Source organism: Microcaecilia unicolor, chromosome 6 (assembly GCF_901765095.1).
Source record: "Microcaecilia unicolor chromosome 6, aMicUni1.1, whole genome shotgun sequence".
Lineage (NCBI taxonomy): Eukaryota > Metazoa > Chordata > Amphibia > Gymnophiona > Siphonopidae > Microcaecilia > Microcaecilia unicolor.
This window is the reverse complement of record NC_044036.1, coordinates 127,884,248-127,908,865: the sequence shown is the minus strand read 5'-3', so window position 1 is coordinate 127,908,865 and position 24,618 is coordinate 127,884,248.

Sequence of the window (24,618 nt, the reverse complement as noted above, 5' to 3'; positions counted from 1 at the left end):
GAAACCTTCTGCTCAGTGTGCTGCTGCTCGGAAAGCGAATAGAATGTTGGGTATTATTAAGAAAGGTATGGAAAACAGGTATGAGGATGTTATAATGCCGTTATTTCGCTCCATGGTGCGACCGCACCTTGAGTATTGTGTTCAATTCTGGTCACCGCATCTCAAGAAAGATATAGTGGAACTGGAAAAGGTGCAGCGAAGGGTGACTAAAATGATAGCGGAGATGGGACGACTTCCCTATGAAGAAAGACTAAGGAGGCTAGGGCGTTTCAGCTTGGAGAAGAGACGGCTGAGGGGAGACATGATAGAGGGATATAAAATAATGAGTGGAGTGGAACAGGTGGATATGAAGCATCTGTTCACGCTTTCCAAAAATACTAGGACTAGGGGGCATGCGATGAAACTACAGTGTAGTAAATTTAAAACAAATTGGAGAAAATGTTTCTTCACCCAACACGTAATTAAACTCTGGAATTCATTGCCGGAGAACGCGGTGAAGGCGGTTAGCTTGGCAGAGTTTAAAAGGGGGTTAGACGGTTTCCTAAAGGACAAGTCCATAAACTGCTACTAAATGGACTTGGGAAAAATCCACAATTCCGGGAATAACATGTATAGAATATTTGTACGTTTGGGAAGCTTGCCAGGTGCCCTTGGCCTGGATTGGCCGCTGTCATGGACAGGATGCTGGGCTCAATGGACCCTTGGTCTTTTCCCAGTGTGGCATTACTTATGTACTTATGTACTTATGACGGGACCCCGCGCAGCCTGAGGACTCCGCTTGCGTTAAGGTAGGGTATATGACAGAAAAACACATACTGACACCGGTGCAGGCCCCCTTTTGCCTCAGCTTGATAGAAGTGGCCCTCTGTGACTAAGGCAGATGTATTTTTGGAGGAAGACAAAGATCTGCAGCTGCTTTGTATGTAATACAAGGAGTGATTTGATGGTCTCTGGTCATAAGCACATAAGTATTGCCATGCTGTGACAGATCGAAGGTCCATCAAGCCCAGTATTGTGTTTCCATCAGTGACCGATCCAGGTCACAAGTACCTGGCAAGATATTAAAAATGTAAAACTGATTTTATGTTGCATATTCTAAAAAAATGTAGTGGATTTTCCCAAGTCCATCATAATAGTTTATGGACTTTTAGGAACTTATCCAAGCCTTGTTTAAACCCTGCTAAGCTATCTGCTTTTACCTCATTCTGTGGCAACAGATTCCAGAAAGCATGCAGTGAAAAAAATAGCAGCAGCAGGAACAGTGACTTTTTTACTTCTAATCCAAAATCATGAGTCAATCTCTATGTGCAAAATGCTGCTTAATGTCAGTGATACAAAGCAAGACACCAGTTGTGTAAATTATTCAGCAGAAGTGAGCACAAAATGTAGAGGAGTTTGATGAGTCTGATTTGCAGAATGATTTGCCAAAGTTTCAGTGGTCACAGAGCTCACTAGAACCTTTTATGCCAAGCTGGTCCAAGCTCAGTCCTTGATGACTGCAAGTGGACCAGATTTTTCAGGATATCCCTAATGAATATGCATGAGATCGGTATACATGGATGTAATGGTCATGCTAATCTTTTTCATGCATGTTCATTAGGGATATCCTATAAACCCAGCCTGTCTACAGTCCCAAGGACTGAACTTGGGCAAGCCTGCTTATTCCGAAAAAGCAAGAAGAAAACCAAAGCTCCCACAAACCAGCACAAGTGAACCTCAAAAGTGAGAGGGATAAACCACCAAGATGATCCAATGTGATGAAAAAAGATATTTTATTGGTTGCTGTATATTCTGTCTTGATGAAACAAGATACAATAACACAGTCCCAGACAGACTCACTCAACAAAGGCCATGTTTCAACTATAGAGCCTTCATCAGGAGTTGACTGCTGCTTAAACTGTTGTCAAAATGTCAAAGGACTCAAATAACAGAAGAGAAGCCTAAAATTGACTGCACACCACCTAAATATGGGCAATCTAAGCCCAAGATAGAATTAAAAGCTGTTGTGATGTTGTAGAACTCCAAGCCACAAGTTAGATATCCTTTTTTATCACATCAGATTATCTTAATTGTTTATCCCTCTCAATTTTGAGGTTTGCAAGCCTGATTTATACCATCTGCCCATTAAACCCACAATCCCAGCATCCCTCTCATCCACTTGAGCCTTAGGAATTGGTTTCCAATGCAACTCAAACTTCACTTGGGAATGAGAATAGAAGGTTAAAGTGGGAAAAAAAGAAAGTGTGACTACTGGAATATATTGGGTAAAGCTCATAAGCGCTTTAAAACTGGGTCTATCATTTTTAAGTGTTAAAAAAAAGGCAGATTCTGAGGTCTTAAATTAGAGTTTTCAAAAATCACGAACCTCTAAAAAAACTCACTTATTTATGGTACTATGTGTTCTGACAATGTATTCCTAACTGATAAAACTTCCCAACAGAGCCCTAGGAATAACACAGTCATTGATCTTACCATTTATGTTTTCTTATTTGAAAAACTTTGTCACCTACCCCAAAGCATTTCATTGCTATTCATGCATGGCATTGAGATATATAATAAACAAGAAATTTCTCTAAAGGATTTATTTGTTGCAAAGTTCAAGGAACTCATGTCTCAAGGCATCACTTTCTTGCTTTAATGACATTTTTTTATGCAGTGCACATATCTTTTTCTTACTAGGCTCAGAAATGTATTTATCTGCTTGTACACTTATTTTTATTTCTGATGCAATTAATTATAAATTAGTTTGTCTTTTCATGGTAATAATAATAATAATAATAATAATAATAATAATTTTCCTTGTGATACTACTTTGAAATGGTGAAGGGCTTGTGTGTTCTAGGGATACTAGAAGCTTTGCTGGTGATAGCTTATGTAACAGTAGGGTTACTCAGAACCTGACAGGAGTTGAGTAGTAGCCTAGTGGTTAGTGCAGTGGACTTTGAACCTGGGACATTTTGATCCTGCTGCAGCTCCTTGTGACTCTGGGCAAGTCACTTAACTCTCCATTACCCCAGATACAAACTAAGTACATGTATTTGTGTATGTAAACTACTTTGATTGTAACCACAGAAAGGTGGTATATTAAATCCCATCCCATCCCCCTCTTAGTTGAAAAGACAGACTTAGGGGGGAATTCTATAATTGGGTGTCCCCTTTATGCAGACTATGTACCTATTCTTCCACATTCAAAGTATTTTGCTGTTTTGAACTGAATTTTTTTGAGGATTTCTTCAATATTTTTTGAAGCCTATTTAGAACAAGGATATGTTGGATTTGTAATTTTTGTAAATATAGTGCCTCCAGATCTGTTTTATTTATTTATTTTGCAGCAGTGGTTTTCTCCAATTTCTTTCTTTTTTTTTTTTTTTTTAGATTTTTCACTGCTGTATTTACTAGGTTTTGTGGTAAATCTGTGATGAGATGCCAGATGAGGGATGTTTGTAATCTTACCCTGGGCAATTGAGGCTTGCTTTATTTAAATTTATATTTCATTGAAAAGAAAATATCCATGGTCCAAAGAAAATATCCATGGTCCAACTGGCTTGAGGTAAACATTCTTTTTAATTTCATTAATATACTAGTGTTTCACCTTACAATGTTGAATTCCTGTTCTATAAAGACAATTATGAGTGTAATTTCCATTATAGAAGACTAGTGTAAGTTGGCAGTTATTCACCTACATTTAGATGCGGCCAGTGATGCTATATCAATAGCAGACAATGTGCACATCTAAATGAGCACTTATGGAACTGTAAGGCTTAAAGGTATGTATGGAAAGGTGCCTCTCCTACATCAGGACAGAAAAGGTGACAGCAAAAGCCAGAAGAATGCTTAGTTGCATAGGGAGAGGAATGACAGATAGGAAAAAGAAGGTGATAATGCCTCTGTATAAGGCTATGGTAAGACCTCATTTGGGGGTCCTTTTACTAAGCTGTGGTAAAAAGTGGCCTGAATATGCCCCTATGTGAGTTTTCCCAAATGCTATTTTTAATGCAGCTGTAAAATGGCCAATTTTCTATTATTTGTATTAATTGCCATGCGCTGATGTTGCCATTAGCATGTGGCCTTTAAAAACATTACCATATGAGGACTTACTACCACCCATCTTGTAGGTAGTAAGGGCTCACCTGCTATTCCTTACTAAACAATTAGGGCTTGCTAATGTAGGTACACTGTTTAGCACATTTCACCCTCTTTCTCACCTTTCTCCTTTTAACTTTTCATCTCAAAATTCCATCTCCATTTCTCATGCTCTTGCTCTCCCACTTCCTATATCACTCCTTCCCCAGCCTCCTATCTTTCATCTACTCCTTATTACCACATTTCTACCTCTGTACTCACTATCCTCCTCTCATTAATCTTCTTGCCAACCTCCCCCTTCAGGCCTCTCCCACATGATTCCACAATTTCCAGTATATCCTCTCCCTCCATTCTTGTAGTCCAGCATCTCCTCTGTCTCTCGTTCTCCCTCATGGCTTGACATCTCCCTGCCCGTTTTTCCACCATCCTCCTGTCTCATCTCTTTTCCCTTCTGTCCCTTCCCCCATAGTCCATTATCTCATTTCCTCTCTCTCTCTCTCTCTCTCTCTCTTCAACATTGCTCCTGCTCTTTTCCCTCCTGATTTGGCACCTATCCCTCCCACCCACTCCCAGGTCCAACATTTCTCCTTCTCTCCTTCCTTCTCATCCCCTGGTCTAACATATCTTTCTTCCTGACTGCCTTTCCATTCAGCATATTCTCCTCCCTGGGCCTACCTCATCTGAGGTCCAACACAAACCTCCTTGGTCCAGCATCTCTGCCATTCTCTTCCCTCCCTCCAAGATGCTCCATCCAGTTGTCCACCATTTACCTCTCTCTCCCCCTCCTCCTGCTGTTTCCAGGTCCATCATTTCTTTTTCCAGTCCCTTCCCCCCACCTCATCTGGAATTTTTCCTCTATCTCTCTTCCCTCCCTGCCCCCACCCCTGGGCAAAATTAAAACGGATCCAGAAGGCCCTGTGGTCTGGTCATCTCTCCTCTTCACCCCACCATGGTCTGTCTCCACCTCCCTTCCTCTCACCTTGTCAGTCTTCTTTAAAAAATCATTTTTCTTCTCAGAGGAGCCCCGGCATGGCAGCCATTCTCACAAGCTGCCTGTGGCTGCCCCTAAGCTTTCCCTCTGCTGTAATCTGCCCAGGTGCAAACAGGAAGTTGCACCAGAGGTGGGAAGATCGCGGCAAAGGAAAAGCTTTGGGGCAGCTGCAGGCAGTTTTGAGAATGGTCGTCATGTTGGGGCATGCCTGGGCCTCTCTGAGAAGAGAAATTGATTTTTTAAAAGAAGACTGGCAAGGTGAGGGGGAACAAAGGAGGAGACAGACCATAGTGCAGAGATGGGGTGGAGATGCCCAGACCACGAGGCTTCCTGGAGCTGAGGAGCACAGGGCATATGCCCTGTTTGCTCCCCCTTAATGCCAGCTCTGCAGCAGAGAGAGCATACTGGCTTTATTTGTGTGTGTGTGTGGTGGGAGCAGGAGTGATAGAGCATGCTGGATCTATGACGTGGGGTCCGAATGAGAAAGACCTCTTGGCTGGGGAGGGGGGTTGAAATTGTCTGTGTGTGGCCTCAACTTATCCATGGGTCACACCAATTTTGGCCATTTTTAGTCCCAAACCTGCCCTGGACATATACTCAAGATTGACTTTTATATACAGTAAATTAATTTGGTGGCTGATGCCGCTAAAAACTGAGCCCAATGTTTTCCTCACTCCCACAATGGAATCCACTTCCCATTCCAGTTCTTCACTGTGGAAGTGACCTGTGCTTATGGGGAAGTGAATGTGTCATCCTTATAAAATGTCTTGAGCAGAGTAGGTGGTTTAATTGGGGCAAAATGAATGATTTTAAAGATGGAAACATCCAACACAGCCTTGTAGTTATTTATTTTTATTTATTTTATTGCATTTGTATCCCACATTCCCCCACCTATTTGCAGGCTCAATGTGGCTTACATAGATTTGTTGACATTGTCATATCAGGATATCAGATACAGTTAGTAGTGCGTAGCGATCAAGAAGGGAAGAGGGAAGATGGGGGGGAGTGAATTGGATAGCTGTGTAAAGTAAGCTTTCATAGTTGAGAGGGTTGGTGAGGTGAGTTAATGAGGTTGTGGGTGCTCATTGTAGGCCTTGTTGAAGAGGAATGTAGTTCCAGGAAATAAGAATAACTTATTTTGGGCAACAATCTACAAAATGGATTAGGGGCTGTTGTCCTCTTAATCCCCCTGTTCTCCCCTATGAAATCAATAATGCTACAAGATTGTGAGCTCCCTACCTAACTGGGATAACATAGAAATCTAGTTTTCCAAAATGACAGGCAGACATGTCTAAGTGTCAGCATACTGTGCTATACTGCTAAACATAGAACATATCAAAGTGAATTACCATATAACAATCATAAAAATAATAAGAATGGATCTCCAGTTATTTATAGAAAAGACCCACACACCCAAGACCAAACATACTAATCAAACAAAACTTCCTAGCCCACCTCTTTAACATTGCTTTTGACTCGTAACCACTTGTAACCACTCGCCTCCACCTACCCTCCTCTCTTCCTTCCCGTTCACATTAATTGATTTGATTTGCTTACTTTTTTTTTTTTTTTGTCTATTAGATTGTAAGCTCTTTGAGCAGGGACTGTCTTTCTTCTATGTTTGTGCAGCGCTGCATACGCCTTGTAGCGCTATAGAAATGCTAAATAGTAGAAGACAAATCTGCTGCATTGATATACCCAGAAACATCAAAATAAATAAATATCATAGTAATTCCACCCAAATTAAACCATAACAACCATATTCTAACCCAAAAGCCTGGTGCTGACTGAAGTGACTGCTACAAAAAAAAAAACCTAGAGCCTTCCAGGTCAGGTACTTCGGGTCACAGGTTCAGGTTATAAAATACCAAATATACATTAGTAATTGCCAACACGTGGATGAGTGTGTTCCCTCTTTGCCTCTGTTGATGTTTTAGAAGTTTAAAATTATAAAATGAGTATTGCCAGTGTACATTGCCAGCACATACAAGTTGTTTCCTTCATGTATTTTAGAAAACACTCAATGTTGGCAGATCTTTTTCTAAAATACTACCAGAATGCAACATGTCCCAACCAGTACGTCTCTATTCTGATTTGCACATTCTTTCTAAAATGTGCCTTCATATTAACTAACACCCCTTCTACATCCCAGTCACTCTTTATCCCTAGATGTTCTATCACCCCTTCCCCCACCCTTCCAAAGTTTGCCTGTGCAGATATTTAGTATATCCCTGCATCCAGTTAGTATGCATAAATAAGCAGCTAGCTGAAACACATATGATGAGACCCCTTTACATTTGTGGACCCTTGGCATGCCTCAATCTACTTTGGCAGTATTAGAAAATGTGGGACTTGGGATCCTCTTTGGGCAGCCAAGGAGGAGACAAGAATGAAATGCATAATAAAATCACTTTTGTGATTATTCACCAGTTTTCCTTTTGCTTTAAAATGAATGTTAATCGAGCAGTGAGTAAAATAGAAAATATAAACTGGAAACAGCAAACCTACTCTTCTTAAAACAAATCTAGTTTTAATTCTCGGAGAAGTTTAACTCTCATGTTTTATAGCAGTTAAAAATACATATTAACATCACTGAGACAGATGGTATTAGAATGGTGTTATCTTGTCAAGTTGACTTTCTGCGCAGATAAATAATTCATTAGTTTCCTTGATTTAATGTTATTTTAATTTGTCATATGTTTTTACAGACATACTTTTTAAAACTGTTCCTATTTGCAATTATTCCTCACACATTGTACTGAAACATACCTAATCCTGTCTGTCAGGTTTTTTTTATTTCTGACAGTTGAGCTACCTTGTATATGTTTCTACCATATTGTTTTGTGTTTTTTTTTATTTCAACATTATATTCTTGATAACATTGCACAACCAAATGTTTAAAGAAAATGTTTTAGGTGTAGATAGGCAAAGTTTTAGATTTCACAAAGCATTTTGAACTTTGCATAGTAACACAGTAAATGATAGCAGAAGAAGACCTGTATGGTCCATCCAGCCTGCCCAACAAGGCAGCCAGCATTGCACTTGTTGCTCCATACAGCTAAAAGCTATCTATGCCCTATTTAAAGTATGTAGGCCATTTTATAGCATTATTCAATATCCCCTCTGTATAGGGGTCCTCTGTGTTTATCCCATGGCTTTTGAATTCAGTCAATGTTTATGTCCCTACCACCTTGCCTGGGAGGGTATTCTATGCATCTACCAGCAGGTGAGTGTATAGGGGTTGTTGGTTAGTGCTCAACTGGATCTTTGCATATATATAGCATCTTTGGACAACGTTCTCAATATCATGATTTATGGATGGCCATAAAAGTACCTCTTTAGCATATTGAATGCATATGTTGATACCAATATGACTTGCATGATTTTTTTCAAGCATCTTTTTTCTGGCTCTAGTCAGAACATACAATAATTGTCTTTTGTAAATCAGGCTTAGCTTGACATTTAATTAATCACACAAGTTGTGAAAATGTTGAATGCCCGGCGGTGTAAACAACAATTATGTAGGCCCAATGCTAGCTGGCAGGGGCTAAATCAAAATAAACAAGATTCCTGATTCTATATTAATACTTCTCCATAATTTCAACTACTATCATAATCTGGCAGTAACATCTCATCACTAGTGGACCATCCTCTCCGGATCTGCTGTTTCACAGCCTGGTAGATTTCCAGGGTCGGTAGAACATGGTAAGCAGAGTATGCCTGGCAGGGGGCTTCAACATTCGAGGGGTGCCAGAAACTGCCAATGCTTACCCATTGCGCTCCACTGGCCACTGCCACACACTAAAGCCCTCCCAAGACCTGCCATGGTTTAGTGGCCTCTGTAGCTGCAGGGGCAGGAAAGAGTCCCACTTTTTCCTGCTCACTGCCGCTATTTTGTCTCTGCACTGCTCTGCACCACTGTGGGCGTAAAACAGATAGGATTCATTTTGGGATGTTATTAGGGTACCTGACACTTAGTGTAAGTTATAACAAAAATGGGTCCCAAACAAGATTAACATTAATAAGTACAGTGTCAGGAATAAATATATTATTATTATTATTATTTATTGCATTTGTATCCCACATTATCCCACCTATTTGCAGGCTCAATGTGGCTTACATAGTTTTGTTAGCAAAGTCATTGCAAGGTGACAGATACATTTAATATTGTGCCAAGGTTAGGTAAGGGTAGAAGGAAGAAGAAAAGGGGCGATTAGGTATCACCCCTTATCCTTAGATCCAAGCCTACTGCGCCAACATAATAGAAGAAACTAACTCCATACCTCGTTTATAAGAATAGGGTCTTATTTTATTTACAGTAGCAGCAAATGACAAAGTAAAAAGGAATAAAGACAAAGACAATCCTATTACAGAAACCTACAATACCTAAAGGTCCACCACTACAGTAGCCCTCAGGCTTGCAGGTCAGTTATATATTTAGTTACAGGAGGTATTTCTATGTTCCAGGAGGCTCACATATTTGTATTGAAATGAATGAGCTATAATGGGAATTGAACCTTGGTCCTGTTGCTCATTGTGTACTGCACTGATCATTAAGGTACTCCATCCACTTGCTTGCTGCTTTTTTAGAAATGACCATAATCTCTGGAGCTGTCACAGATCCTGGTATCTATTGTAACTGTCATATATTTAAGGTAAGAGGGGGGTCAGTGATCACTGGAGGATTAAGGGGGGGGGGGGGGGCTCATGCCTTCATTCCTCCATTGATCAGCTGGTCAGTTAGGCACTTTTTCTGGCTTAGTCATGACTGAAACTGGCCTAGATAAAAATGTACTTCTTTTCTGCCATGAATCTTTTTTTTCTGTTCCGTTATTGCAGAAAAGATTTTGAATTTGATGGAATTATAGACAGGTCAGTAGTCAGGGTTAAGTCTAATTGGTATCTGCCGGGTCCGTTAGATCTAGCTATACAAGTATATCATGATTTATTAGTGAAAGGACTTCACAGGCTTGAAACTGATTGTGTTCGTTTTCACGATAGTAATTTGACTCAACAACAGAAACAAGTACTTCAAGAATTGAGGGACAATCGTCAGCTGATGATTCTCAAAGTCGGCAAAGGTAGAGCTACCACTGTTCAGACCATCACATCATACCGACGTGATATTCTTTCAGAGGATCCTTTAAGAGACATTCAAAATTCCATTGTTGATATTGTATTGCAAGCATTCCTAAACAATATGATCACATTTGTACGTTTTACCAAAGATACACAAGAGTGTCATTACTCTTCCAGGTTGCCCCATAGTTGTTTAAGAGATATTGTACTGGAACCATTAAGCAAATTTGTGGATCTTTTTCTGGCAGCAATAGCTAAACAATCCTGTTCCTATTTCCAGGATACTACACATTTTTTGCAAGAAACAAAGTATATTCAAATATTGGATGAAACATTTTTTGTGTCTATGGACATACAATAGTTTCACTATATAATTAAGGATGTTTTAGATACTAGAGATGCCCTCATAGAATCTCCACATCATTTTTGATGGAGTTGGCCACATCAGTTATTGAACAGAACTATTTTTTCTTTGCAAGCCAATATATTAAGCAAGTACATAGGGTGGCAATGGGAGCATCCTTAGCCCCTTCTGGGGCTACTTTTTTAGTTTCTAATTTTGAAGAAAAATATCTTTATCCATCGAGTTGGTTTTCCAAAATTAGAATCTGGTGTCATTTTTTGGACATATATCTCACCAGTCACAGCTATGTGCACTTACAAAATTTTTTATTAATATTATTGTTTGCATAAAAATTATCCTCCTACTTCCATGCAACCACTCAAACATACTCCACTCTCACCACTCATACATCACAGTTAAACCTTACATAAATTTAACATCAAGTGTAATCAACAAATGCTGTAACATCGTTTAGAATTAATCATCTCATTAGAGACCCAACTGGCTGAAAACTGCAAAAATCTTATGTTGTAATAAAAGCATTCTGTCCAACAGTGCTCCTGCATACAAGAAACAGTTCACTGGGATGTATATTCTGTTTTCAATGCATTACCGCTTCCTTTTTGTATATCTGTATTCTTGTAAGCAGTCAGGTAATTATGGAAAATCCCACTGTTGGTATCACAAACTGCATACACTGTATCCCTCACATGGGACTACACCGATTCGCCTCCTCCCTGAAGGGTTTCTTTAACTACCGGTGTCGTGTCTCCAATGAATTTTAATAGCATTCATAAAGTCGTGCAGTTCTTCAAATCATCATGATATTTCTGATATCCCACATAGCTCCTCTATGACCCTACACGGTGCCATGTTTTGCTCAAAAAGAGCATCTTCAGGGGTCTAAACGAGTGTCCAGGAAACCAAACCAGTTTCCATTGACGGGCTGAACGCTCAAAAATGCCCACACATGCACCTCATTTTTTGGATGACTTTTTCTTTTTGTGGGATGATACTGTGGAGAAATTACAATAATTTTTCATCTGGTTGAATTCTTTAACTACTGCATTGCAATGCACAATGACGTTTGATGAATACACCATTGATTTTTTTGGATGTTAGAAATTACAAAAGTGGAATCACTATACAGACTACTCTTTATTGTAAACCAGTTGCTCAAAATACTTTGCTCCATTTCAACAGTGCCCACCCACAGAGTTTGAAAAGGGGCTTACCTATTAGTCAGTTTCTGAGGATTAAATGAATATGATCTACTCCATCCCAATTTGAATTACATGCTCATCAATTAATGGATCTTCTGGCAGCTAGGGGCTATCCTTATAAAGTGATTAAGAAGTCATATCTACGAGCAAAGTTTTCCAATCGTGATCTTTTGTTACAGTACAGGACTAATAAAGGGCAGGATAGGCTCGTAGCAGTATTGCCTTATACTATAGGGAGTACTACAGTGACAGCGCTGATACATATATATTTGGAAGTACTTTCAGTTTATAAATGCTTCCAGGATCATCCTATTGTAGCCTACAGGTGTGGAAACACTATTGGGGAAATTTTGTTATATAAAGGTATGGATTATGGGACCACTATGCAAACACTTACTGGTCACACTTCCTGCCCGCAGTGTCAGTGGTGTGATTCCACTATCACAGACATTTCCTGGCCCATACCAGGGACAAAGAAAATTATACATACCTGTAATGATACTAATTGTGACAGCTTTAATGTGATATATGCTTTTCTTTGCCCATGCAGTAAGATCTACATTGGACGTTCCACTAGATCTGTTAAGTTTAGAATTACTGAACATAAATCTTGGATAAAACAGAAAGTTTTGACAACTCCCATTGTACAACATTGACTTGAACTTAAACACACTATTCAAGATCTTCGGTAGAGGATTATTGATAAAATAGAACTGGGCGTAGAGGGTGGCGATATTGAGAGCTGCGTTGGATATTTACTTTAGACATTATCCCCAAGGGGTTTCAACAATGAGCTTGATTGGGCCTCTTTAATGTGATCTGTTTTCATTGGTTACAGCTGTTAAATTTAAGAGTTCTGATTGGCTCATTGTGCCTCTGAGTGACGTATCTGTTGTATTTTAAATGTTTTGGTTTGGCTGCCATTTTCAAATGCTAGATGTTAATTGTGTGTGAATATTTGAGACTAAGTACAAAAATTTATTTTGCAGTTTTAGGACAGCCTCATGTATGAATGATATATATATAAATCATTTTATTGATCGGAATTTTATGTCATTGCAGTGGACCGAACCCTGATGCAGGAAATGCCAAACATGCTGCATGTCGGTTAACAGTCCAGAGATTAAAGAATATTAATCATCATCATTAAGATAAGTGCTTTTTGATATTTTACAAAGTTTGAAAATATGCCTGAAAAATGAGTGAATTTCAGAATAACTATATTAAATAAAGTTGGTCCTAAGAACAGACAAGCGAGTCAAGGGTAAGGTGGCCCTAGTGAAATGAGTTGCAGCTGAGGTCATAATATAACATTACATGAGCCTACTAGATTTTGAGAGTCAATAATATATCAAAATTTTGGGACTGGGTTTTTTCATTTTCTATGCTTGCCCCCACCTTCTTAAACCAGTTCTAGCCATCTAGCGAGCAAGTAGTAAAATGAGAAATGCACAAAAGGGTTCTCCGAGCCATTCTCCTGTCACAGTAGCAGCTAACGAAAACGGAATGCAAATGATCTAAAAGGTATTATAATGAACTAATTAGTATTATAATGTGCATGCAAGGTAGATGCACAGCCATTTTCAGACCCCATGCACAAAAACAGTCCCTACCTTTACTGTGGAAAACCTAATGGGAAGTCTGCACCTCTCGTTAATGCCTGGCTGGGGCTGCTGTGAGTTGTTGCTGGTGCAAGAAGCATAGCAGGCATTTCTGTGGCAATTTATTGGAGGCTGTAGACAGCTATTCTACATGCAGCTTGTCTGCGTGTATGAAGCCATCTTTGGCATTGTGCAGCAGAGGGAGAGACAGCGGGACCCTGGAAAGAGAGAGAACTGCCAAGATCGAGGGAGACCCAGGTCTCTCTCAGCCAATCACAGTGCGTTTAGTTAACAGCAGTGACAGCTAAACGCACTGTGATTGGCAGGCACTTCTTTTTAGTGTTATGTTTCTTGCGTTAAAAAAAAAGCAGACGTGCCTTTCAATCACAGCGCATTTAGCTGTCACTGGTGTCAGCTAAATGCGCTGTGATTGGCTGAGAGAGAGACCTGGGTCTCCATCGGATCGTTTAGTTCTCTCTCTTTCCAGGGTCCCGCTCTCTCCCTCTGCTGCACAATGCCAAAGACGACAATTTATTTGAGGTTGTAGACAGCTATAACACATGTAGCTTGTCTGCATGTATGAAGCCGTCTTTGGCATGCGCAGAGCAGCCACGCATAATGCTCTGCGCATGCTCAGCTGGCCGACTGGCTTCCCCCCCCCCCCCCCAGGAAGGAAATCACGTGCAAATAAACTAACAGTGAGCAGCTCATTTGCATGTGATTTCCTTCATGCATGCCTGTTTTTTTCCAAATCGCTAAGGGATCGGTAAGGGAAGGGCTTTTTCCGTGGAGTTAGTGCATCTGGCCTATAGTCTCCACCTCAGGTGCCTGTCAATTGGATGCATGTGAGAAACTGGGTGAAGGATAGTAGTAACACCAAACAATTGTTCTCTATTGTTAATTCATTGTTTAGAACTGAAACATCTATCAATTTTAATAAGAAACAAATATCCTGTTGTGGATCAGTTAGCATTGTACTTTCAAGAGAAGGTTCATAAGTTAAGAATTGGTTTCTCTCTTATTACAGATGCCAAGAAAGTATTATTTATGGATTCAACTTTGGGACAGGGAATTCCAGTGGATATGATATAGAAAGATTTTGATGTTATTTCATGGGCAGTTTTTTCTAAACATTAAAAAAATGTTTATTTTTGAATATTTGATACTTGCCCTTCCTATGTAATGGAAACAGCCCCAATGTTTTGTTTTGTTTTCCCCACAAATGTTGACTTATGGATTATGAATCAGTTATATGAAGGAATTTTTCCCACTACTATTGCAGAAATTATAATAACATATATTCCTAAAGATCCAAATCAACCCAAACAGGTGGCTACTAATTATAGACCAGTGGCCTCTATTCCATTTTTTGTGAAACTTATGGAGGGCTTAGTCACTGAACATCTGAACCAATATCATCATTCGTTTGATATTGTTCCTAGAGCTCAATCTGGGTTTCATGCATTTTTCAACATGGAAACTATATTATGTTCATTATTAGATCATGTTAGGCTATTATTGAGTGAAAGAAAGTGTGCCCTACTCCTCCAATTCGATTTGTCATCAACTTTTGACCTAGTAGATCATGCTTTGTTATTAAAGAATTTAGAGGAACTGGAAGTTGCATGTAATGTTTTGAAGTAGTTTAGGGGTTTCTTGTATAGCAGATCTTATAGAGTCAAATTAAAGTCAGATTTTTCTTTTAGATGGAGTAATCGTTGTGGAGATCTGCAGGGTTTTCCACTCTCTCCGATACTGTTTAATGTATTTTTGCGATCTCTAAGTATATTATTAGACAGGCATGATTTCCTTCATTACATTTATGCAGATGGCATCTCTGTACTGATTCCTTTTCAATCCAGTTTTTACATTAATACTTCAAGAATCCAGTGTTGTATGGAATTATTAGAAAGGTGGATGTATCTCCATAAGCTAAAACAGTACAGAGAAAGCAAAGTTTCTCTGTTTTCATTCTAGACTAGAACAAATTCCTGAGAAGCTTACTATCAATAATGTTGATTTCCAACTTTCCTCAATTATTAAAATTTTGGGGGTTCAAATTGATAGTACTATTTCATTAGATTCACAAGTAAATTGTGTAGTTAAAAAGTGCTTCTTTTCAATGAAGAAGCTTTGCATAATTTTTTGAATTTAGCCAATATGAATGATTGGTACATTCTTTATTGTTGTTGTCTCTTGTTTACTGCAATTTGATCTATCTGGGTTGCTCCAAGAGCTCATTGAGAAGGTTGCAGACAGTGCAGAACATGGCAATTAGATTGATTTTTGGTTTATCTAAGTTTGATAGTGTTTCTTTATTTTATATAAAACTTCATTGGCTGCCTGTCACAGCCAGAATCTCATTTAAATTAGCTTGTTTTCTTTTTAAAGTGTTACAAGGGTAGATTCTTAATTATATGCTCACTCACTTTTGTTTTGCTTCTCTAATAGAGCCCAGGGATTTATTGCTGATAACTTTTTTTTTTACATGTCCTATAGTTAAAGGAAAGAAAAGATTAGGTCTTTTTGATGGGCTACTAGCAGGTCATGGAATGTTCTTATGGAAAGAGATTGCAGGATTGCTTTTTCCATCTCAGTCCTACTTGTCTTTTAAGAAGTGTATAAAAAACCATTTATTTAGAACATTTTGTAACTAACGTTTTCTTTAATGCAGCATTTTTTGTTCCATTTACATTCTCTGCAAAGCTGAGTTATCTGAACTATCTGGAAGGCATTGTGCCGAAACCCAGCCTGTGCAGGGTCATTTGGGTCAGTTTACTTTGACAAATAAACTTTTGGATGCTCTTACTCCTTTTGCCTTGGTCATTTAGAATTTTCCTCACTTTCACCTGTGTTGTTTCTGACTGACATTTTTTTGTGGAAGTTGTGAAGACCCCCCTCCCCTTGTCCTTCTTTATTGCTTTACTAAACAATTTAGGACAATACCACTATTTTTGAAACAAATGAAATTTTACCAACTCAAGTGGCTCAATCAATAAACATTTGCTCATACAACTTGTTGTTTGAACTGTTTTTAACTGTTTATAACTTTTTTTCGAAGGAAAAAGCCTCTGTATTCCCGTTATCAGTGCATATAAATGCCTGTCTACTGGGATAAAATCTTCATTGGCTCAAAAAACCTTCTATTATTTTTAATAAACACTGAAACATTATGGCAACACTTATCTTTTAGTGTTGTCTTTGCCGTTGCAATTTGGCTTCACTTCAAAAATGCCGACGGGGTCCCGTTTCGCCGTGCAGGCTTTCTCAAGGAAAACATCTGTTGCTACGATGTCAATCTGCTTCAGCAAACAAAAGTATGATTAGTTTCTACTTACATGTCACCCTCCTGCTTATGCAGCATTTCGAAATCTATTTTTCTGACCTATTTCTCAGCCCTGCCGTGCTCACTGTCTGAACAACATTATCTCTGACAATGGCGTCTTTATCCTACTCTGCTATGATGTCACTATTCTCTGATTGGCTATACCTTTCTTTGATTTAATCTTAAAGGGCCCATATTATAAAAATGTGGCCCATTGGATTGTGGTATTCAAGCCATTAGGTTCAAGAGACTTGAGTCTAAAAATCCACCTTTGTTCTAACTGTAAAAGTAATCTGGCTCTATGGCCCCCCCTAATATCTGCCACCACTTGATCTAATACTAGGCATTTATATTCTGCAAACTCGTGCTTTAACATGTTCGAATGGGCTACTAGGGGCGAGCCTAATTGTTTCCTTTTCAAACAAGACTTATGTTCTAAAAGTCTTGTATGGAGTTGTCTCGTAGTTTTGCCCACATAGATCTTCAAGCAGGGGCATTGTAATATGATGTAGCTGCAATATGATGTTTGAATGCAAGGAATTTATTAATCCAGTAGACACGGTAAAATACCAAATTAATTCATACACTAATTGCAAGTCAGATCATGTTGTTTACCTATTACAATGCCCCTGCTTGAAGATCTATGTGGGCAAAACTACGAGACAACTCCATACAAGACTTTTAGAACATAAGTCTTGTTTGAAAAGGAAACAATTAGGCTCGCCCCTAGTAGCCCATTCGAACATGTTAAAGCACGAGTTTGCAGAATATAAATGCCTAGTATTAGATCAAGTGGTGGCAGATATTAGGGGGGGCCATAGAGCCAGATTACTTTTACAGTTAGAACAAAGGTGGATTTTTAGACTCAAGTCTCTTGAACCTAATGGCTTGAATACCACAATCCAATGGGCCACATTTTTATAATATGGGCCCTTTAAGATTAAATCAAAGAAAGGTATAGCCAATCAGAGAATAGTGACATCATAGCAGAGTAGGATAAAGACGCCATTGTCAGAGATAATGTTGTTCAGACAGTGAGCACGGCAGGGCTGAGAAATAGGTCAGAAAAATAGATTTCGAAATGCTGCATAAGCAGGAAGGTGACATGTAAGTAGAAACTAATCATACTTTTGTTTGCTGAAGCAGATTGACATCGTAGCAACAGATGTTTTCCTTGAGAAAGCCTGCACGGCGAAACGGGACCCCGTCGGCATTTTTGAAGTGAAGCCAAATTGCAACGGCAAAGACAACACTAAAAGATAAGTGTTGCCATAATGTTTCAGTGTTTATTAAAAATAATAGAAGGTTTTTTGAGCCAATGAAGATTTTATCCCAGTAGACAGGCATTTATATGCACTGATAACGGGAATACAGAGGCTTTTTCCTTCGAAAAAAAGTTATAAACAGTTAAAAACAGTTCAAACAACAAGTTGTATGAGCAAATGTTTATTGATTGAGCCACTTCTTTATTGCTTCCCAGAAGTTTGTTCTGGTTTCTTTCTTTCTTTCTTTCTTTCTTTCTTTCTTTCTTTCTTTCTTTCTTTCTTTCTTTCTTTCTTTCTTTCTTTCTTTCTTTCTTTCTTTTTTTCTTATTCATATTTGTGTTATGGTTGGGAGCCCAATGTGCTTGTTTATCCATGGTCTGACTAAAAGTTAACCTTGCCATGTCTATTGCCATATAAAGGAAGTCCCCATTCTTCTTTCTTTCTACATGAGGAGGGAATGATGAGGCCACTGATAGTCATTTTGCTAGGGCCATGGGGACAAAATCTTTTCTCATTCACTTTATTTGCACTCAGAGCACTGACTAGCACTTAGGGCCCATTGTTCAAAACCATTTACCTATAAAATAGCTGCCGTTATTCAGATACATGGCTCAGTTGGCCCTCTCTACTAACACTCTATCTGAATAGTGTGACTCAATATCATCACAGATCTACTTAGCACTATCTGGATAATTCAGAAGTGGTACAAGGTCAGAAAGAAGCTGGAGCTCAAAGTAGACTAAAATGTAGCAATTAGAGAACAGAGAAAGGCAGTTTAAAAGGTGGAATTTCCCACTTTTTCAAATCCCCAAACTTCCCCCAGAAAATTACCCTCCTTGCAATTACCTCACCCCAAACTGTCCCTACAGCCCCAAAACTGCCCCCAGCTGCCACCCTACCCCACATACTGCCCTCTTCAAAAACTATGTCACCATCCTACAAATTGCCCCATCACATCTTTCACACCACTCAGCATACTTCCCTCTGCAACTCTTCCACCACCTGCAAACTGCCCTACCTCAAACTACCCCATAACAACTGCCTCCCTACCCTACAAAGTGCCCCATCCTCATAAACTACACTACCATTTTGCAAATTATCCCATCCCAAAAACTACTCTACTACAACTTCCACACCACCCAGCAAACTACCCCCTGCAACTGCCCCACACTCACAAAATAATCATTACAACTTCCACATCACTCTGCTTTTCTATGGCTCCCCAAAATATCCCCTGCATCTGCTATACCAAACTGTTCCACTCCTTGCTACCCTCTGAAAACTGTCCTACTCTAAAAAGCTACTCTTCTGCCTGTATCCCAAAGAACTAACCACCACAACTGCCCCATCATCCCACAAAGTACCCAACTCCCCAAAAACTGCACTATCCACAACTGGGAACACCCAACTACTTGCCCCCAACTCTACAAAAACTGAAATCTTTTTCTCCTAGATATGTATTAGGCTATATTTTGGAAGATCATTTATCTAGAACACCTAGTCCAAATTGGCCCAGTTTTAAGCCCAATGCATCATTTTACCAGTTTTTTCCCCCAAATGCTAAGTTTCCTCCTATTCCATTACATTTTTGAAGACTTATTTTGCCTCAGCGAATAGACAGAGAAATAGACATTCTTGATACCTTTTGTATAATTATTTCCAACTTTCCTTTGGATGGGAAAGAATAAAAACACATGAGCTAAAATCAAATCCCCTCTCTAATTGCACCATATCAGGGTAACTCCGCCATCTGATTTATGATCACAGGCAACAATCTTATAACAATTAGATATCGTGTGCGCAGCTTCAGCTGCCAGACCAAAATATGGGGAACAGGTTTGCTTCCTGGGAAAAAAAAACTTCACAAAATGTAATTAGGGAAAGGGAACTTGATATACTGCCTTTCTGAAACTACATTCAAAGCAGTTTACATATATGCAGGTACCTATTTTGTACCAGGGGCAATGGAGGGTTAAGTGACTTGCCCAGGGTCACAAGGAGCTGCAGTGGGAGTTGAACTCAGTTCCCAAGGATCAAGGTCCACTGCACTAACCACTAGGCTACTCCTCCACTAGTTAGGTAAACTTGGGGAAATTCAATTGGAAAATAACTATGAGAAATTTAGATCTACATTGTGGTATGTTTGTGCAGCGCTGCGTACGCCTTGTAGCGCTATAGAAATGCTAAACAGTAGTAGTAGTAGTAGTAGTGATTACAGTTCCCACTAGCCTCTCTCAGTGACAAGATGCTTAGCTGGATGGATCTTGTCTTACTCAGCATGGGGTTTCTTATGTTTCTATTTTCAAGAGGTAGAATATTGGACAAATACTTTTTTGACCTTGGAAAAACACCTTGAAACAATTATACCACCTAGACTCAGCTGAAAATCAAGCATTTGCCTACATCCATTTCTTCTAGGAAACAAAGCATTTGAAATTCTGATGAACTGGGATATGAACTACAATCCACTTATATGAATCTAGTGAAACTTGCTCTGCTGTTCAGGATGGAAGAGAGAAAATGACTTATCCAAACCAGCTGGCATGTCTTTAAGAGTATGACATGCTTCTTAGCTATATCAATTAACTTTTTCTACTAAAATTTATATTAAACATATGTTTGTGAGACAAAAAAAACCCTTTCTACCAAGCAAAATGTTTCACCTATTCTATTAATAAAATGAGTGAGCAGTACATTCTGTGCCATGTAGATATTAAATGGATGGACACTGTTTTTACATTTCAATTCAGAATATTTAGTAAAACTTAGATTAAAAATGTGTTCCTTTTAAATGTCTGTTCTTATTTAGTCTAAAAAATAAATTAAAAAACAAATTCAGTTCAAATATTTAGCAAGGTAAGTGACAAACAAGCTCATTTTCAAAGCACTTAGCCTCCCAAAGTTCCATAGAAACCTATGGAACATAATTAGTCTGTGTACACTTAACACCACCTATTTTATAGGTGGTAAGGGATCACATGATAATCCTGCACTAATCAGTTAGCATGCAGTAATATAGTTGCACTGAGTATTGCTGGGATGCCCACTCTTAACCCCCAAACATGCTCTCTACAATAAAAAATGTAAAAATAATGTTTAGGGCGTGGTTAGTGCATATTGATTTGGTATGTACCATAGGATGCCTGAGCATTTTGCGCATTACTGTTTTATCATTAGCAGGGAATCGTCCCATAACAGAGGGCATAATGTTATGAAAACCTAGACAGACAACTCTCCAAAATAAATAAATAAATAAATAAATAAGATGCTAAGATACTAGATATGAGTGAGATTCTCTAAAAGTGTCTGAAACTTAAATTTGTACTGTACAATATGAAGGACCATGGAAAAGAGTAGGAGATGGAGGAAAGAGATGAGTCTTTTAAGGGATTGAGGGAGGATGGAAATAGTGTGAAAGGGGTGAATGGAATGCTCATTAGATATTAAAAGACAGAAAAAAGGGCTGCAGGTAGGGAAGAGAGAGTGACTGGAAAGGAACCAAGAGACAGAAAAGAAAGACACAAGTTGGTGAGGGGTGAGTAGCATGGTAGACAATGGCAGACTCAAGTGGGTGAGGACCAAAAGAAACAGGTGAAAATGTGAGAATTGGAGAGTTAAAATGGAAGATGGAAATCTGGTGGATAGGTGGGAACTTAAATGAAGGAAGTTGAGGACTAGAGAGTGAGAGAAGGACAGAAGGAATAAAAGCTACATGAGGTTGGGCAGACAGATGAGAGAAATGGAGAAAATAAATACAAGGGAAAGATCATTGTCAGAGACATTTGTGAGGAATGAAAGAATTAAAATATTTCATCTTCAATCACAATAAAAACTGAACTAGATAATACAAAAGGACACACACAAAACAACCCTGTTAAAAGAAACGCACATAAAAAATGAGACTGTTGGCCATTCAGAGAGCTTAAATTGATGTGAGAGTAAGGAGCCACTTAAGACTAAGGAAATAATATATAAACAAAGAGCTGCCTCCTAAATAAACTACCAATCAGTCATATAGTCAGGAAATGTAAAAAAGCCCTTTTTAATGCATGAAATGGGCTTAGCACATGGGAAAATTCCGCATTAGGGGGTCCTTTTGACAAAGGCACGTAGGTGCCTACTCATGTTCAATGTGCATCAAATTGGAACTACCATCCAGCTACCATGTGCCCTGGGCGGTAATTCCATTTTTGGCATGCACCTAAAACACGCGGTACAAAATATTTTCTGTTTACTACTGCGTGGTGCTTACCCAGCTGCGTAGTAATCGGCAGTTTACATTGGCAATAATTAGAATTTACACACACAACTCGCTAAGCGCATTATGTAATGCAGTGTGCCTAACTTCTAACACACACAGGCAAAAAGAGGAGGGGAAATAGGCATTTTGTGGGTTTTCCAAACTTTATGTATGTAGTTTATTTATTTATTTGTACTATTTGTATCCCACATTTCCCCACCCATTAGCAGGCTCAATGTGGCTTACATAATACCATCAAGGCGATCACCAAGTCCAGTAGATATTAAACAAATACAGTTTAAAATAAGGGTCAGATAAAGTTAGGGTATACAAGTACAACAAGGGTAAAGGAACTAAGGAATGCACAATGTCCATTACGATGTGAGGTTTTGATGCATTACGGAGTTAAGGCATTTAAGTTGGATCAATAGAGTAGGCCTTGCAAAACAGATAGTCATGGATCATTTTCACACTCTTTGGTAGTGCATTCCATATTTGTGTACCTAAGTAGGAGAAATTGGATGCATAGGTTGATTTGTATCTGAGTCCAATGCAGCTTGGATAGTGGAGGTTCAGATAAGAACGTGATGCTCTGGTTCTGTTTCTGGTCGAAAGATCTATCAAGTCAACCATGTATCCCGAGGTTTCACCGTAGATCATCTTCTGGACCAAAGAGCAAATTTTGAAGGTAATACATTCCTTGATTGGGAGCCGGTGCAGTTTTGATCGGAGAGGTTTAGCACTATCGAAATGTGTTTTACCGAATATCAGCCTGGCTGCTGTATTTTGGGCTGTCTGGAGCTTCTTCAAAAGCTGTAATTTATATCCCGCAAATAATCCATTGTAGTAATCTGTGTGGCTCAGAACCATTGATTGTATCAAGTTGCGGAATATTTCCCTCGGGAAGTAAGGTCTTAGACGTTTTAGTTTCCACATAGAATGAAACATCTTCTTTATAATGGAATTAACTTGGATCTCAAGTGTAAGATGGCTATCAATAGTTACACCTAAGATTTTGAGGCTATCAGAAATAGGAAGAGAATAAACAGGAGTGTTCAGGATTGTACAATATAGCCCTGTGCACCTAAACCTATTGGCCACGCCATGATGTATGCCATATTTTCATTGGTGTAAATGGGGGTGCGTAGTTTTAGGCGCTGAGATATCAACTAAGCGTGTTCTATATACTGCGCCTAAATCTAGGTGCCACTTACAGATTACGCTTAGTCAGCATTGATTTCCACGCTGATTTTTTAGGTGCCATATATAGAATCTCCCCCTAATGGGCTAAGTTGATGCTCCACCATAACTCTGCCCCTCACCTTCCCCTAACCTAACTGGTTAGGCTTCACTGAATATTGGCTGCCAGCTCTCTCAGTGGGGTTCAACTAGGCAGGAGTCTCTCCTGCCTGGTTAAAACCTTTTGATTATCAACTCCATAAAATAAAAAAGAAGAAGAACTCCCTTAATCCCCTGTGTAAAGCCCTAGCTGAAACAAGCATGTCTTGAAAAAATATGTGCATGCCTCTGAACTGCTTGAAACTTGCTCTTTTATTACATGAATTTACTTTTCTATATAATTGCTACCATTGGCAACACATTTCTGCCAATGAAGGACACGTTTTTGAAAGCTGTCACAAAAGTACTGCACATTTTGTCTCTTAAACTAGTTGCTTACAGTCCTTTTCACCTCTTCATCTGAGTCAAACAGATGCCTCGAAGGTATTCCTTCAATTTTGGGAAAAGATGGAAATCACATGGTTTTAAGTCTGGGCTGTATGGTGATGGGCTAAGACTGCGAGACCCATTTTTGCAATTGCCTCTGTGATGTTTTGTGCTGTGTGAGGCCTAGAGTTTTTGATGTAGCAAAAACATTTCTTTCTTATTCTTCTGAAAGCTTCTCAATCATTCTTTCAAAGTTTTCAGGATTATAATGTAACGCTTTTAGGGATTCTTTTACTAAGATGCGGGAGACCTACTGTGGGACACGCTGAGGCATCCCGCAGTAGTTTCCACTCAGCACATGCTAACCCCATGCTAAAAAATATGCTTCATTTTCCAGCACGGGAAGCATGCCCATGGGTGTGGAGTAGACATATCTGCGTTAATCGGGTAATGCAGGCACATTACCGTGTGCTACCCAAATACCATGGGAGTAGCGTGGGAGCCCTTACTGCCCCCTAAAAAGTGGCTGTAAGGGAACCCATGGTAATGACCATATGCTAATGGGGAAATTAACATGTGGCCATTACAATAAAATATAGCATGGCTGTCATTTTACTGCTGCACTAAAAGTGGCTGCGGCACACAGGAAATTCATGTGCTGACGCCAGTGCTGGCCGCTTTTTAGCGCAGCTTGGTAAAAGGATCCCTAAGTGATCCTCTGATCATCATTTATGAGTTCATCAATCTGTTGCTGTCACAGGTCATCCACTTCATTTTTGATCACACAAATCAGCCCTCCCTAG